This window comes from Petromyzon marinus, chromosome 71 (genome assembly GCF_048934315.1).
Source record: "Petromyzon marinus isolate PM22_M1 ecotype Great Lakes invasive population chromosome 71, UKy_Petmar_22M1.pri1.0, whole genome shotgun sequence".
In the NCBI taxonomy this organism is placed as follows: Eukaryota; Metazoa; Chordata; class Hyperoartia; order Petromyzontiformes; family Petromyzontidae; genus Petromyzon; species Petromyzon marinus.
The window spans coordinates 383,287-400,653 of NC_133737.1; the positions used below are offsets into that span (position 1 = coordinate 383,287).

Genomic DNA, 17,367 nt, shown 5'->3' on the forward strand with positions numbered 1-17,367 from the left:
TTGAACACGAAATTTAACACTCTTCTAAAATTCGTGGAATGCCAGGAAGTGTCTGTGTTGTTGGCCTGACTGGATGTGCTTCACATGTTTTTTCAGGTTTGTTGAATTCTCGTCTCTCATCTTTTTGTTGTATTTACCTCCGTGATTTGTTCTTGACACCTGATGAAGATCGCTTGCATTGTGATTGAAGCGTCGTGATTGTTTTTTGTTTAAATATAATTTTATTGTATTTCTACATACGTGACTTTACCGAAAAAACCAATGAGTAATTTTATGCAGTCACGAAAGCTTTAATACTTTATTATAAAAATATATTTTTGTATTTTGTATGACCATGAAGTTTGTTATGTCAACCCGCAACACACCTGAGTTAAGCGCTCTGCAATGCTTAGAGCTGTTCACAGCGTGCCGGGAGATTTTAAGTGGTGCGTCGCTTCTGGCCGATGAAGCCATTGGTTTCTCGGAGTTTCAATACATATCCGTGCGAAGAACGGGTAGAACGGCTATCTTAAATATGAAGCAGAAAATTACATCTGTTTGTTTGTGTGAAGCAGCAAAACCTCTCCAACGCTGAGCTTTGGCGTCATGAAATTTTCACAGCTTATGCTGTTTGGAATTTCTAAGTGAACGCGACTATTTTCAGCTCGCCACGTCATTCATTCCAGAGTGGCGAAAATCGACCTTGCGTAGAAGTGGATTAAGGTTAAATTTCCTTGAGTGAAAACAACCGATTTAGGTAACTTGATTTGTTTTGGCTTTTTACCTTCTTGCAAGCATCAACATTTAAGGGTTTTTCAGTGAAATATAAGGTAATATGAAATATATCCAAGACAAGAATCCAAGTTCCGGGCAAAGCCGGGTAGTGAAGCTAGTTACTAATAAACCCCAATGATCCAATCGAAATTAGGGATTTCGATCGGACTGTTGGGGGGGCACGTGCCACCCCACCCCCACTGGCTCCACCACTGTCATGGACTGGCATGCTACACTGGTGATGGTGTGTCCAGACCCACGCCTGGCCACGTTCACCTTCTCAGAATTAATGCTTCCTCACTCCACCAAGCAAATTCATTGAGGATCAATCAACACAGCCGAAGTTGTGTGTCTCTATCTCTCTTCCCGTGGTTGCGTGGATTTCCTTCCCGATACCCGGGGTTCCCCTCCACATGTAGAGTGTGAACACCACCACGCGTCTAGGGTGAACACCGCCACGCGTCTAGAGTGAACACCGCCACACGTCTAGAGTGAACACCGCCACGCGTCTAGAGTGAACACCGCCACACGTCTAGAGTGAACACCGCCACACGTCTAGAGTGAACACCGCCACGCGTCTAGAGTGAACACCGCCACGCTGTTGACGAGCCTCACCTTGTGATGTCGGCAGGTCGCTTCTAAAAACAAACGCAGCACAGCAGCTCAAGCGGGCCTGGCCTGGTAAAAAAAGAATGAAATAAAAACTGCGTGAATATTTAAAAGTAAAACAAAGTGACAAAGTGGCGAGCCGAGTGAAGACAAATTAAACTTAAGCGATAGAATTGAAGCAAACGCGATCAGGCGAGGGCAGGAGGCAAGGCCCCGGGTGGCTAGGCCCCGCGCTGTAAAGTTCCAACCTGGACATCGCTTCCATGCTCGCTGCTACTCAATTGACATCCCTACGAGAGAGACAGCGAGGCTCTACCTCTGTAAACAACAACCACCACCACAACCACCACCACCACCACCACTACAACCACCACCAACACAACAACCACCATCACAACCACCACCACATCAACCACAACCACCACCACAACAACAACAACCACAACAACAACCACCACCACAACAACCACCACAGCAACCACAACCACCACAATAACTACAACAACCACCACAACCACCACAACAACCACCATGACAACCACCACAACAACCACCACCACAACAACAACAAACACCACAACAACCATTACCACCATAACAACCACAACCACCACCACTACAACAAACACCACCACCACAACAACAACCACTAGCACAACAACCACTACCACAACAATCACCACCACAACTATCACCACAACAACCACCACCACAGCCACCACCACAACCACAACCCCCACAACCACAACCCCCACAACCACAACCACCACCCCACAACCACTACCACAACAACCACTACCACAACAACCACTACCACAACAACCACCACCACAACAATAATCACCAGAACTACCACCACAACAACCACTACCACAACAATAACCACCACAACTATCACCACAACAACCACCACCACAGCCACCACCACAACCACAACCCCCACAACCACAATCACCAGAACCACCACCACAGCCACCACCACAACCACAATCACCAGAACCACCACCACAACCACCACCAAAACCACAACAACCACAACAACAACCACCACCACAACAACCACCACAGCAACCACACCCACCACAATAACTACAACAACCACCACCACAACCACCACAACAACCACCATGACAACCACCACAACAACCAGCACCACAACAACAACAAACACCACAACAACCATTACCACCATAACAACCACAACCACCACCACTACAACAAACACCACCACCACAACAACAACCACTAGCACAACAACCACTACCACAACAATCACCACCACAACTATCACCACAACAACCACTACCACAACAACCACTACCACAACAACCACCACCACAACCACAATCACCAGAACTACCACCACAACAACCACTACCACAACAATAACCACCACAACTATCACCACAACAACCACCACCACAGCCACCACCACAACCACAACCCCCACAATCACAACCACCACAACAACCACCACAGCCACCACCACATCCACAATCACCAGAACCACCACCACAACCACCACCAAAACCACAACAACCACCACAACCACCACCATAACCACCACAATAACCACAACAACCACCACCACAACAACCACCACCACAACCACCACAACAACAAACACCACAACAACCACAACAACCATCACCACAACCACCACAACCACCACCACTACAGCAAACACCACCACAACCATCACCACAACAACAACCACCACAACCATCAACACAACAACAACCACCACAACCACCACAACCACCACCACAACACACACTACCACAACAACCACCACCACAACCACCACCACCACAACCACCACCACCACAACCACCACTACAACAACCACCACAGCCACCAGCACAACAACCACCACCACAACCACCACCACAACCACCACAACCACCAACACAACAACCACCACAACAACCACCACCACAACCACCACCACAAACACCACAACAACCACTACCACAACAACCACCACCACAACCACAATCACCAGAACTACCACCACAACAACCACTACCACAACAATCACCACCACAACTATCACCACAACAACCACCACCACAACCACCACCAAAACCACCACCACCAAAACCACAACAACCACCACAACAACCACCACAACCACCACCATAACCACCACAATAACCACAACAACCACCACCACAACCACCAACACAACAACAAACACCACAACAACCACAACAACCATCACCACAACCACCACAACCACCACCACTACAGCAAACACTACCACAACCACCAACACAACAACCACCACCACAACAACCACCACCACAACAACCACCACCACAACAAACACCACAACAACCACAACAACCACCACAACCACAAACACCACCAAAACCACCACTACAACAACCACCACAGCCACCACCACCACAACAACCACCACAACCACCACAACAACCACCACCACCACAACCACCACCACATTAACCACCACAACCACCAACACAACAACCACCACAACAACCACCACAACCACCACCACAACCACCACAACAAGTAAAACAAAGTGACAAAGTGGCGAGCCGAGTGAAGACAAATTAAACTTAAGCGAGAGAATTGAAGCAAACGCGATCAGGCGAGGGCAGGAGGCAAGGCCCCGGGTGGCTAGGCCCCGCGCTGTAAAGTTCCAACCTGGACATCGCTTCCATGCTCGCTGCTACTCAATTGACATCCCTACGAGAGAGGCAGCGAGGCTCTACCTCGGTAAACAACAACCACCACCACAACCACCACCACAACAACCACCACCACTACAACAACCACCACATCAACCACCACCACAACCACCACAACAACCACCACCACAACAACCACCACCACAACAACCACCACCACAACAACCACCACAACAACCACAACAACAACCACCACAACAACCACCACAGCAACCACAACCACCACAATAACTACAACAACCACCACCACAACCACCACAACAACAACAACAACCGCCATTCGCCACTAAGTGGCGGTGACGTCACCACGACGCTTGTGCCAGGCTATGTGCACCCTGAGGCCACGTGAAGTGTCGAACGCCCGCTGGCAGGAGGTCACGGGGCAGACCCAGGTGCCACGGGTCGACTGACTGAGATGACTGGCTGATGCACCACCTGTGCCCCCTACTGTGCCAACCTGCTGTGCTTTAGCCACCCGGCGCTCCGCTCGCTGTTGTGAGCGTCGCTCCTCCGCCCTCCGTTGTTGTTGGAGGGCGACTGCCTCCAACTGCCCAGTAGCATCCTTCACGAGCCTCCTCCACAGAGGCCGATCTTGACACCGCTGGTACCAGTCATCGGCAAGTCCACTCAGCTCCACGTCCTCCTGTACCACATCACTCCATCTCTTCTCTAGCCCGTGCCGCGCCCGCTTAGCCCCCTCAATCCGGCCAAACAAAAGCTGTTTCGGCATGCGGTGGCTGGGCATGCGGGCTACATGACCCAGCCATCGCAGCCTTGCCTGCCGGAGGAGCTCACCGATGGGACCCTGCCCAGATCTTTCAAGGATTTGTGAGCTCCTCACACAATCCAGTCTGGTTAAACCCAGGATGGATCGTAGGCAGGCCAGCCTAAATGTTTCTAACCGGCGAAGATGTTCCATTAGGGGGGTCCACGTTTCGCAAGCGTAGAGAAGGGAGGGAATGACCGTGGCCGAGAAGACCTGAAGCTTAGTGCGGAGCGACAGACCAGGTAGCTTCCACACAGCGTTACGCAACCGATGAAAAGATATTGCCGCTCGACTGATTCGGAGTGAGACCTCTGCTGTTAAACTGGAGCCAGTCATAAGCACACTGCCCAGGTATGGGAAACTCTCCACTCTCTCCACAACTGCCCCATCACCGATTGGGAGTTGTGGGGGTGGAGTGTCCGATGGTACAAAATACCCAGGCAGGTGCTTAGTTTTGGTGGGGCTGATGGTAAGGCCCCACCTCTTAGTGGCACGCTCCAGTCTCAGCAGCAGCGTCTCCAACTCCTCCTCTGACTGAGCAGCTATTACCAAGTCATCAGCATACATAACGTGGTTGAGCAATAGGGAGCCATCCCTTGACCGCACCCGGGCATCGATTAGCCTCCCATTATATCTGTACCATATGGAGATTCCCCCGGTACAGCTATTGAAGGCTTCACGAACTACGTGGTCAAAATAGATGTTAAATAATGTGGGAGCCAGAGGACATCCCTGTCGCACCCCAAGGTGTACAGGGAATGGCTCTGACTCCCGGCCACGTAGTTTTACCCGGGCCCGCTCACCATCATGAAGGTCCTTAATGATCGTGAGCAGAGGGTCAGGTACTCCAAAAGCACGAAGAACGACCCAGAGCCCAGGCCTACTGATGGTATCATAGGCCTTGACCAGGTCAATAAAACAGAGATGTAGGTCTTGTTGGAATTCCCTACACCTCTGCTGTAGCAGACGGACAGAAAATATGGCATCTGTGCAGGACCGCCCTTTCCTGAAACCGCATTGGGGCTCCGCAAGCCTCTCCTCAGCGTGCCTGGCAAGGCGATGCTGAATAATCCTTGCCAGGACCTTTCCCGGCACACTGAGGAGTGAGATGCCCCTGTAGTTGTTACAGTCTGTGCGGTCCCCCTTCTTAAAAAGGGGGACCACCAGGGCATCCTTCCAATCCTGCGGAACCCATCCAGTGGTCCAGACTGTTGTTATGATGTCATATAGGGCAGTCTGTGCACAAACGCCACCCTCCCTCAGCATTTCGCTTGGGAGATCATCTCTGCCCGCTGCCTTTCCTGGTCTCAGACTCCGGATCGCCTTCAATACTTCCTCAGCAGATGGCACCTCAGCCAGCCACTCACAGGGGGTGACTTCATCCAATATTTGAGGCACCGCAGCCTCAGCAGGGTCATCCTCACTTTGTGCCACGATGTTTTCCTGGCTGAGGGATTTTCCCTCCCCCAGGACCTCACAGAAATGCTCAGCAAATCTGCGAACCTGTTCCTGGGGGTCGGAAATTGGATCACCGTTTTTTCCCCTAATGATGGTAATAGGTGTGGCGCTGCAGGTTACTTTTTTGATGGAGTTAAATAGAGATTTGTGATCACGGGCCACTGAGGCAGACTCCATCTCCTCAGCAACCCGCGACCACCACCCATCCTTGCAGCGCCTCACGGCTCTCCGAACCTCCGAGCGTAGGCTGCGGTAAGCCTCCTCATTCTCTGACGTGGGATTCTGTAGCCGATGACAGTGGGCCTGTCGCTTTTTCTCAACCATCGTGAACAACTCCTCTGTCATCCAGGGTGTCTGGGGAGGTCTGGACCGCGTACCCAAAGCAGCCATTGCAGCTGCATGAGTCACAGTCCTAAACCTCGCCCATTTACCCTCGACATCAGGAGGAGTCGGGGACGATGCCAATCCCAGCCGCAAGCGATGATGAAATTCTCGCTTGCAACTTTCATCAGATAACTGAGACCAGGCCACTTTAGGTTGGAATGGGGTCCTGGGTGTACAACCACCACAACAACCACCATGACAACCACCACAACAACCACCACCACAACCACCACAACAACAACAAACACCACAACAACCATTACCACCATAACAACCACAACCACCACAACTACAACAAACACCACCACAACAACAACCACTAGCACAACAACCACTACCACAACAATCACCACCACAACAACCACCACCACAGCCACCACCACAACCACAACCCCCACAACCACAACCACCACAACAACCACCACCCCCACAACCACTACGACAACAACCACTACCACAACAACCACTACCACAACAACCACCACCACAACCACAATCACCAGAACTACCACCACAACAACCACTACCACAACAATCACCACCACAACTATCACCACAACAACCACCACCACAGCCACCACCACAACCACAACCCCCACAATCACAACCACCACAACAACCACCACAGCCACCACCACAACCACAATCACCAGAACTACCACCACAACAACCACCACCACAACCACCACCAAAACTACAACAACCACCACAACAACCACCACAACCACCACCATAACCACCACAATAACCACAACAACCACCACAACAACCACCACCACAACCACCACCACAACCACCAACACAACAACAAACACCACAACAACCACAACAACCATCACCACAACCACCACAACCACCACCACTACAGCAAACACCACCACAACCATCACCACAACAACCACCACAACCATCAACACAACAACAACCACCACAACCACCACCACAACACCCACCACCACAACAACCACCACCACAATTCTAGATTTAAAGCTTTCGTGACTGCAAGGATCCATACTCTTTGGTTCTATTCGGTAAAGTCACGTAGGTAAATAATAAAACAACAATAATCACGACGTTTCGGCCACAACACAAGCGGCCTTCATCAGGTGAAGGGACGAGCCTGTCTGGAGGACAGCGCTGGAGTGGAATAAGCCACGCTTAGATCACGACATTTAAGGAAACGCTACTGTTATTATGGATAAAGATTCATACAGCAACAAAATCCAGAATCTGCTCAACGATGGAAGTTACTCAAAAATAAAAAATGACCCCACTAATAGCCTAGCGATAAAAACCAACAAGATCATCACTAGTTCGACCTCCCTAATCGACCCAACTAAACGTCCCTCCCTAAAACCTTCTGCTGCAAGACCCCCTAGATTCTATGGTCTTCCCAAGATTCATAAAGAAGGCACCCCACTACGACCCATCGTATCCAAGATCAACTCCCCTACCTATAGACTAGCCCGTTTTCTGTCAGATACCTTGCTGCATTTCACTGGCAAGACCACCTCAGCAGTACTTAACTCAGCCCAATTGGTCTCTATGGTCAAAGACGTTGTACTGTCCCCTGACGATATCCTTGTCAGCTTCGATGTGGTCTCTTTGTTCACCAAGGTCCCAGTACCTGATACCATTGAAATAATTGAAAATTTGGTCCAACATGGACTAGACCCCGACACACCTGCACTGGTTAGGCACTGCCTCAACAATACCTACTTTACTTGGAATGGCTCCTTCTACAAACAAAATGAGGGTACCCCCATGGGTCCCCCCTTGTCACCAGTGATAGCCAATATTTTCTTGGAGAAATTTGAATCAGACGCCATCCAGACTTCCACCCTCAGACCTTCCCTGTGGAAGAGATATGTGGATGACACTTTCGTCATTTGGCCACATGGCCTCCCAGCTCTGAACCTTTTCCTACACCACATCAATTCCAGACATCCCGCCATCAAATTCACCATGGAAGTGGAGAAAGATGGCAAGCTACCATTCTTAGACATTCTGTTTGAGAGGAGACCTGATGGCTCATTGGGACATTCTGTCTACAGGAAACCCACCCACACAGATTCCTACTTGAAACCTGATTCCCACCACCACCCAGCCCAAAATAATTCTCTCATCAAAACTTTATACCATAGGGCTCATTGCATTTCAGACCAACACCACCTGACCAGTGAATTAAAACATGTACACCTGGCCCTCAAAAGGAATGGTTACTCTGACCGTACCATCCGCCAAGCTGTCTCTCCCTCCATACAGAAACAACCACTTGATACTCCGGTCAAAACCATCACACTTCCATATATAGCAGGCGTTACTAAAAAGATTTCCAAAATTCTAAACAAACACAAGATCCAGGTCCGGTTCAATACAGTACACAAAATTCGTGATCTGATCCCATCCGTGAAGGATGTCATTCCTGATTTACAGTACCCCGGGGTTTACAAATTGAGTTGTACCTGCGGTTATTGCTACATCGGTGAGACAAAGCGACATGTCTCTGACCGAATTCGCGAGCACAAATCAGATTTGAAACACGGCAAAACGAAATCTTCTGCCGTAGCTGATCACTGTTACAACGCTGTGGGGGATCACGCTATAATTTTTTCCGATACCAAGGTTCTTTGCAAACCCACGGGCTTTTATCAGAGATTTGTTCATGAAGCAATTCAGATCTACAAACACAGACACAATTTCAACCGAGAGGATGGTTTCAAATTAAGCAACCATTGGAAAGATGTTCTAAATCGAACTAAACATTAAACTAATTTCAATGGTACAGTATATTTTTCGAGTAGTGGTACCCCAAACTTTCGCAGCTCTTATAAATTCCCATTTTCACACCATCAATAGGTAAAATCCCCCTCCCCCCTTCCCCCCCCCTCGCCAAACTGCAAGTCCACCGGCACGTACACCACCTCTTTGCTCGCACACAGGTCCGATGTCTGAGCGTGGTTGTGTTTCGCTAAATTCTCCTGTTTGATGAGTACTAGGTGCCTCGGTGAATGTATATACTCTGACTTTAACATAGCTATTTCTGTTACCAGTTACTAGCTAATCACTCAGCTATTTAAATGCTAAATTCTATGCTAATTCCTTTGTCAAGGGGCACCTCTGCGGATGTGTATACTTTAACTTAGCTATTTCAATGAGCCATTTCAATGCTAAATTATATGCTAATTCCTTTGTCAAAGCCCGTGGTCTTCTTCTTCTTCTCACACAGCTTAAATGTCGCGATCTAAGCGTGGCTTCTTCCACTCCAGCGCTGTCCTCCAGACAGGCTCGTCCCTTCACCTGATGAAGGCCGCTTGTGTTGTGGCCGAAACGTCGTGATTATTGTTGTTTTATTATTTACCTACGTGACTTTGCCGAATAGAACAAAAGAGTATAACCACCACCACAACCACCACCGCCACAACAACCACCACCAAAACAACCACCACCACAACCACCACCACAACAACAAATACCACAACAACCACAACAACCACCACAGCCACCACCACCACAACAACCACCACAACCACCACAACAACCACCACCACAACCACCACCACAACCACCACCACCACCACAACAACCACCACAACCACCACCACAACAACCACCACAACAACCACCACAACCACCAACACAACAACCACCACAACAACCACCACCACCACAACCACCACCACCACCACGACCACAACCACCACCACAACCACCACCCCCACAACCACCACAACAACCACTACCACAACAACCACTACCACAACAACCACCACCACAACCACAATCACCAGAACTACCACAACAACCACTACCACAACAATCACCACAACTATCACCACAACAACCACCACCACAGTCACCACCACAACCACAACCCCCACAATCACAACCACCACAACAACCACCACAGCCACCACCACAATCACCAGAACTACCACCAAAACAACCACCACCACAACCACCAACACAACAACAAACACCACAACAACCACAACAACCATCACCACAACCACCACAACCACCACCACTACAGCAAACACCACCACAACCACCACCACAACAACAAACACCACAACAACCACAAACACCACCAAAACCACCACTACAACAACCACCACAGCCACCACCACCACAACAACCACCACAACCACCAACACAACAACCACCACAACAACCACCACAACCACCACCACAACCACCACCACAACCACCACAACCACCACAAAAACCACAACAACTACCACAATAACCACGACCACAACAACCACCACAACAAGTAAAACAAAGTGACAAAGTGGCGAGCCGAGTGAAGACAAATTAAACTTAAGCGAGAGAATTGAAGCAAACGCGATCAGGCGAGGGCAGGAGGCAAGGCCCCGCGTGGCTAGGCCCCGCGCTGTAAATTTCCAACCTGGACATCGCTTCCATGTTCGCTGCTACTCAATTGACATCCCTACGAGAGAGAGCGAGGCTCTACCTCGGTAAACAACAACCACCACCACAACAACCACCACCACAACCGCGATGAGAATTTCTCACCTCGGATTTCAGTGCACGGCGGAGCAGCAGCTTCCTGTTACTTCGTGACGTCACGCAGCAGCAGGAGTTGACATGACGCCACTTGCGGGGTACCAAACACTCCCCTCCCACAATGAGCGGCTCTGTGGGCGTGGGTGCCGAACTCGTCGCAATAAACTCGCGACGGCTTTCATGAATATATTATGTTAATGAGCCGCCAGTCACCGGGAGTAGCTTTGCCCAAACAAGGATTCTAGTTGAACAGGTAAGGGAAGTGACCCAGGCAGAGGTGACGTCACGCTCAAGGGCGCAGTGGACCGAGTGGGATGAATACCTTGGTGACATGACGTCACTAGCAAGGTACACCTCCCCCTGGCGTTTCAAGCCGATGAGGTAATGCTGAGTGGGGACGTCACAGGGCGGGGTTGGAATTTAAGTTGATTTAGATTCATTTTCCCTTGCTCCCTCCCTTGATCAGAGACCCCTTGGGTGTGTGAGCTCAGCAACAACTGTGTGTGTGTACACTGTGTGTACGTGTACACTGTATGTGTGTACACTGTACGTGTGTACACTGTGTGTGTGTACACTGTGTGTGTGTACACACACAGTGCGTGTACTACTCACTGTGTGTGTACACTGTGTGTGTGTACACTTTGTGTGTGTACGTACACTGTGTGTGTGTACGTACACACACACAGTGTTTGCAGTGTTTGCACACAGAGTGTACACACACACTTTGTACACACACAGTGCAAACACACACAGTGTACACACACAGTGTGTACGTGTACACACACTGTGTGTGTACACACACACACAGTGTGTGTGTACACACACTGTGGGGGGCCCAGTCATCTAAGTCAGTCGACCAATGGAATTTATTCATCAATTTATTATTTTCCCAAAAAAATTGTTTTCAATTTACGTAACTTTACCGAAAGAACCAAGAATACGGTAGCACATTCTGTATTTATTGCAGAGATTCAAGGTTCAACACCGACAGACAGACCTGGCTACCCCAGTAACATTCACCAAAATATGCACAGTCTGCTTAACGGCAGCTATAAAACATAGCGTTGTATCATTCACAACGCGCAGGTCATTGCATATTTGTGTCACGGTCAAAATTGGGGTAATTCCAAACATTATCCAGAAACTACACAATGGAGATGACGCTTCAATGATCGCCCCCTACCGACAGACTCATGTCCACGTGCAGGCCGGTGCAGGGCCACCTTGTGCCACACAGGGGCAGCTGCCACTTGGGGGGGGGGGTCCTTCGATTGTTTGAGATTAGATTCGATACGAAACACTGAGTTGCTGAGGCAATTAGGCAAGCGACTTATGAGTGCAAATATGATGTTGGTAATGTAGTGAATGCTTGGGAGCTTCATTGTCTCTCGCTCCTGCTGACAGATTTACCCAGCCCACAGCTCCAGATACCAGCCGCTCCTACTGTGCAGGTTCGGCTACGTACGGTGCGAAATAAGTTCCAGATACACACAGAGACTCACACAGAGACCCACAGATTAGCATGGTTGGCTACGTATGGTGCGAAGCAAGTTCAACGTACACACAGAGACTCAGGGCAAGTTTGAGTCGCGTGCAGTCATAGGCCGTGAAAGTTGAACGGGCTCATGTTGCTACTGACAGTAGTTGAATACGGTTGGAAAGACGCTGATCGAGACACACACAGAGACTGACAAGAGAGAGGTGGACAGACACAGACAAGAGGAAGACGGAAAGAAAGATACAGAGAGAGACAGAGAGGGGAACAGAGACACAGACAGAGAGATGTTGAATCGAACACAACTAACTCGCTCCATTGAAAGAGATGCATCAATCTTTGCCCATCCCCGGAATTAAGTCGTTCTAGTTTCTATTTATTTCAATGTGTGTGGTGTGTACGTGTAAGCAATGTGGGCTATCGATGTACACAGATATGAACAAGCTCAGCAGACAAGACGTCTTTCATACTCTTTGGTTCTTTCGGTAAAGTCACGCAGGTAAAAAACATCCAGACATTGTCGTGGCAGAAGTCACGTGAGCCCCGGCACGTGACAAAGATAAGGTGACCCCCCCCCCCTGTGGCTCGCCCCGCTCAGCTGAGCATCGTTTCAATGCGGTGGGCTCACGCGAAATTGATTTCTGTAAGATGAAGGTGCTTTGAAAACCCACTGGCTATTCTTTTTTTATATAAGTGTTGTGTCCTTAACTAACCACACGGAGACGTCTCGTTGAAGCAACGCGTTTATGATAACTCTTTCGAACTCGGCTCTACACACTCCTGTAACACGAAGGGGTACGGCCCCTTCCACCCGATAGCCTACGGGAGTGACAGCCTCCCTTCTATTGCAGCCTGCACACTCAGTTCAGTTCAGTTTCAGTTCAGTTTATTTTGGTATAGCCCTGTGAGCCATCCGGCTCTTGAATCAGGTGCAACCACAACAAACGAAAAAAACACGAACAAGAAAAACATCTTAAAGTGACTATGTGATTGTGCAAACAGAAAATCCATGGAAAAAAAACGGTAAAAATATTCCTGAAAAAACACCGTACACCAACGCTGTGTGCAAAAAATCCCAGTGGGATGCAAGTCAAACAACAACAACCACAAAAACTTAGATTAAGGCCATCAGTCCAACTCCGTACTACAACAAAACAAACATGTCCAGACTAAAAAACGTTTTCCAAATCACCAAAAAATAAAGCCATAATTGCAACGTAACAGTGATCACAACGACTGTGACCGAATTTTTACAATAACCTACATAAATAACATGTAACACCAAACCCTAGAGCCATAGCTGGCTGCATGAGTTACTCCACAACAACAGAAGCATCGGTCGGAGTATCAAATTTTTCAATGCACCTTTAAGATCAGCACGCCAAATCAAAATACAGATAATACTTTGCAGCGTCATCCGGAGCGAAACATTTTATTTTATTTTACGCCAATGAATAGCAGTGGCAGCTAGGTGTGTACAACTCCTCTAGAGCAGTTTTGAGAGTAGATCTCATTGGTAGCGATTCAAGTTGCAGTTTATTGGCAATAGCATTCCAGACTCTGGGGGCATCAATAGCAAAGGCCCTTCCTCCAGTTTTTGTACGGCAATAGGGAATGTGAAGCTGGTAAATGAGCGAAGACCTGAGGTCAAATTTGTTCTTTGAAACAGAAAGGATATCCAGCAGGTAGTCTGCGGATTTTTTTGTAAGTACATCATGAATAAGATCTGGTGCACAAGCTGTCGAACATTAAGAGATGTTAAGTTTGACCCAATGTAGAGATCACAGTGGCGAGTCCTATATGAGCAGTTCAATGTAAATCTTAAGGCCGAGTGATAGATGGAATCAAGCTTCTTCAGTACAGTACTTGGGGCTGATTTATACACGATGTCACAGTAGTCAATTAGAGGCAGTATGGTAGCTTTTATCAATTCCAAACGGATCATTGGAGGGAAGCAGTGCTTGTGTCGATACAGAAAACCAATTTTTATTTGTCTTTTTACCAATATAATCAATGTGATATTCAAAATTCAGTTTTGAATCCAGGATGACCCCAAGATACTTATAGATCTTGACTTGCTCTATTTGACAATTATTTAAGGAATGTAATTGGGGAAAAATAACTTCCTGCTTTAGTCCTGTTGAGAAGCATAGCACCTTGGTTTTGGAGGTATTCAGGACTAGTTTAAGAGCAACTAGCTGATGTTGTAGTTTGTTGAAATCACCCTGGAGCTTAGCAATCACGTCATCTGGAGAGCGGCCAGCAGTAATCAGTATCGTATCTTCTGCAAAAAGATTTACCCTGGAATGATCCAGGTCAGTGCCCAAGTCATTGACATAAAGAGAGAACAAGAGGGGGCCGAGGATGGAACCCTGTGGAACCCCTTTTGTTATCTTAACACTGTTTGACCTCCAACCATCTGTGAATACAGTTTGGGTGTGAGAAAAGAGGTAATTTTTTTAACCATTTTACTGTGTTTTTGGAAAAACCGAGGCAACTTAGTTTACCAAGCAGGGTGTTGTGGTCTACTGTATCAAAAGCTTTGGACAGGTCAAGAAAAAGACAGGCACAGTACAGCTTATTATCAAGGCTACTGTAAATTTGATTCAGAGAGTCTAATGCAGCAGATGTGGTGCTGTATTTTTTTCGGAACCCAGATTGTTTTAGATGTAGTAGATTGTTGGTGGGCAGGAAACTGCTAATTTGGTAGTTCAATAATTTTTCAAAAATTTTCATCAATGGGGACAAAATTGAGATAGGTCGGTAGTTTTTGGGATCATCTTTAGGGCCCCCTTTGTGAAGTGGACGGACATAGGAATGTTTCCATTCTAGAGGAACTGATGCTTCTTTGATGGACAGGTTAAAAATGTGGGCTATAGGTTTGTATATTAGGTGACCAACAGTTAGTAGAGCAAAGATGGGAAAACTATCTGCTCCGGTAGAGGAGGACCCTTTGAGGTAGGAAAGCTGTTTCAGAACATTGCTTTCGTGGATTGGCTGGAAACTAAATTCGTTTAATGTTTGGACAGGGGTGTAGGAATTTGCATGAGCAGGGGTGACTCCCAATACATTATCAAAAAGATTACCAGCTTCAGAAAAATGAAGGTTAAAATTGTCAACAATTTTTTGGGGATCTAAAAAATATTCCCTATTTCCATTAATCTCAACGGGCAGATTGTCTGTTTTGGATGCCTTTTCGATAGATTTGATTGTTTTACAAATAATCCTGGCATTTCCATGCGATTCCAGGAAAGTAGGCATTTTTTTCATGCCGTATTTTTTTGATACATCTATTCCTTAAAATCCTGTATTCTAGCCAGTCATTTACCAAATTACTTTTCTGAGCACATGCCCAAGCCTTGTCCCTAGTTTTCATGAGCTTTGTAATCAAAGGATCATACCATGGTGGGCGGTTGCCTTTAGTTTTAAATCTAACCAACGGAGCATGTTTGTTAAGAATTTGGAGAAATGTGTACCTGAAAGTCTCCCAAGCCGTAGTCAGGTTGGGGATATCACAGACCTTATCAATATCCGAGTGAAGCACATCATTTGTAAATGCCTGAGTGCTGAAGTGCCTCAAAGAGTGCTTCTCAACAATTTTAGGGGGGGCTTTGGGTCTGGCTGATGATTTCACCCCAAAAATGAAGGAGTGATCACTAAGGTTATTACCCAGAACATCAGTCAGTGTGAAATTGTGAGGGGCATTTGTCAATAGGATGTCAAGCAGAGTTGACTGTTCCGGATTTTTTAGATTGGGTCTTGTGGGGACATTTATTAATTGAAACAGGTTAAATTCATCTGTAAAATTTGTGGCCACGGCCGGCGGATTTAGCCAATTCCAATTTAGATCACCCACTAAAACTATTTCACCTTTAGGGAGGCCCCCAAAAAACTCTCTCAGTGCCGATGCAGCTTCAACATCCTTCCCACAAGGGTGTCTATAGTAGCACACTACCAATATCTGTTATTTGGGAGAGTTATTCTGAGAGCCAAACCTTCAAAGCAACATTTTTTAAACAAGGAGTGAGCTGGTGAACATGCAATAGTATTACGAACATAGATGGCAATGCCACCTCCTTTAGATCCTCGGTCAAGCCAAAAAAGGTTGTAGTTTTCAATCGTAATCTGCAAGTCATTGACGGCAGGAGTGAGAAATGTTTCTGTTAGGAAAAAAATGTCCCAGTCAAGATTTGCCACTTCTAGTTTTAGTTGACTTAATTTAATCACAAGCCCTCTGATGTTGACATGTAGAACACCAACACCTTTCCTGCCAGAAAAATCTACAGAATTATACGAGTTATTTTCATTTGGGCCAGGATGATGCTCAATACCACCCAGAAATAAGAAAAGTAGAATTAACAGTTTGCACAAGTATTTTCTGTGAAAGGATAAAGAGCGGCGAACCTTGGACGAATAGCAGTAGCTCGCAGATGGTGTTATTTTTAAGAGCAGAATGAAGTTTGGAAGGAGTGCTGGTGAAGTAATGGGACAAAGATAGGGTTTAAAAGGATACAATGATGGAGTGTAGAAGTGTCTATGAGCTGTTTCATTTGCAGGTGTAGTGGCAAATCGAGCAACAAGTATTGACGCAAAATAACGAGGGTAGCCGTTTGTGGAGTTGAGTGTGGCACTAGATATGGCCGGGAGGGACAGTA

The 17,367-nt window shown here is 47.5% G+C and overlaps 1 protein-coding gene across 1 annotated transcript in view; it reads right to left on the reverse strand.

The window, feature by feature from the left end:
- The window catches only part of LOC142906835 (uncharacterized), a 129,584-nt gene that overhangs the window by 59,361 nt on the left and 52,856 nt on the right, over window positions 1–17,367 (reverse strand). The window lies entirely within an intron of this gene.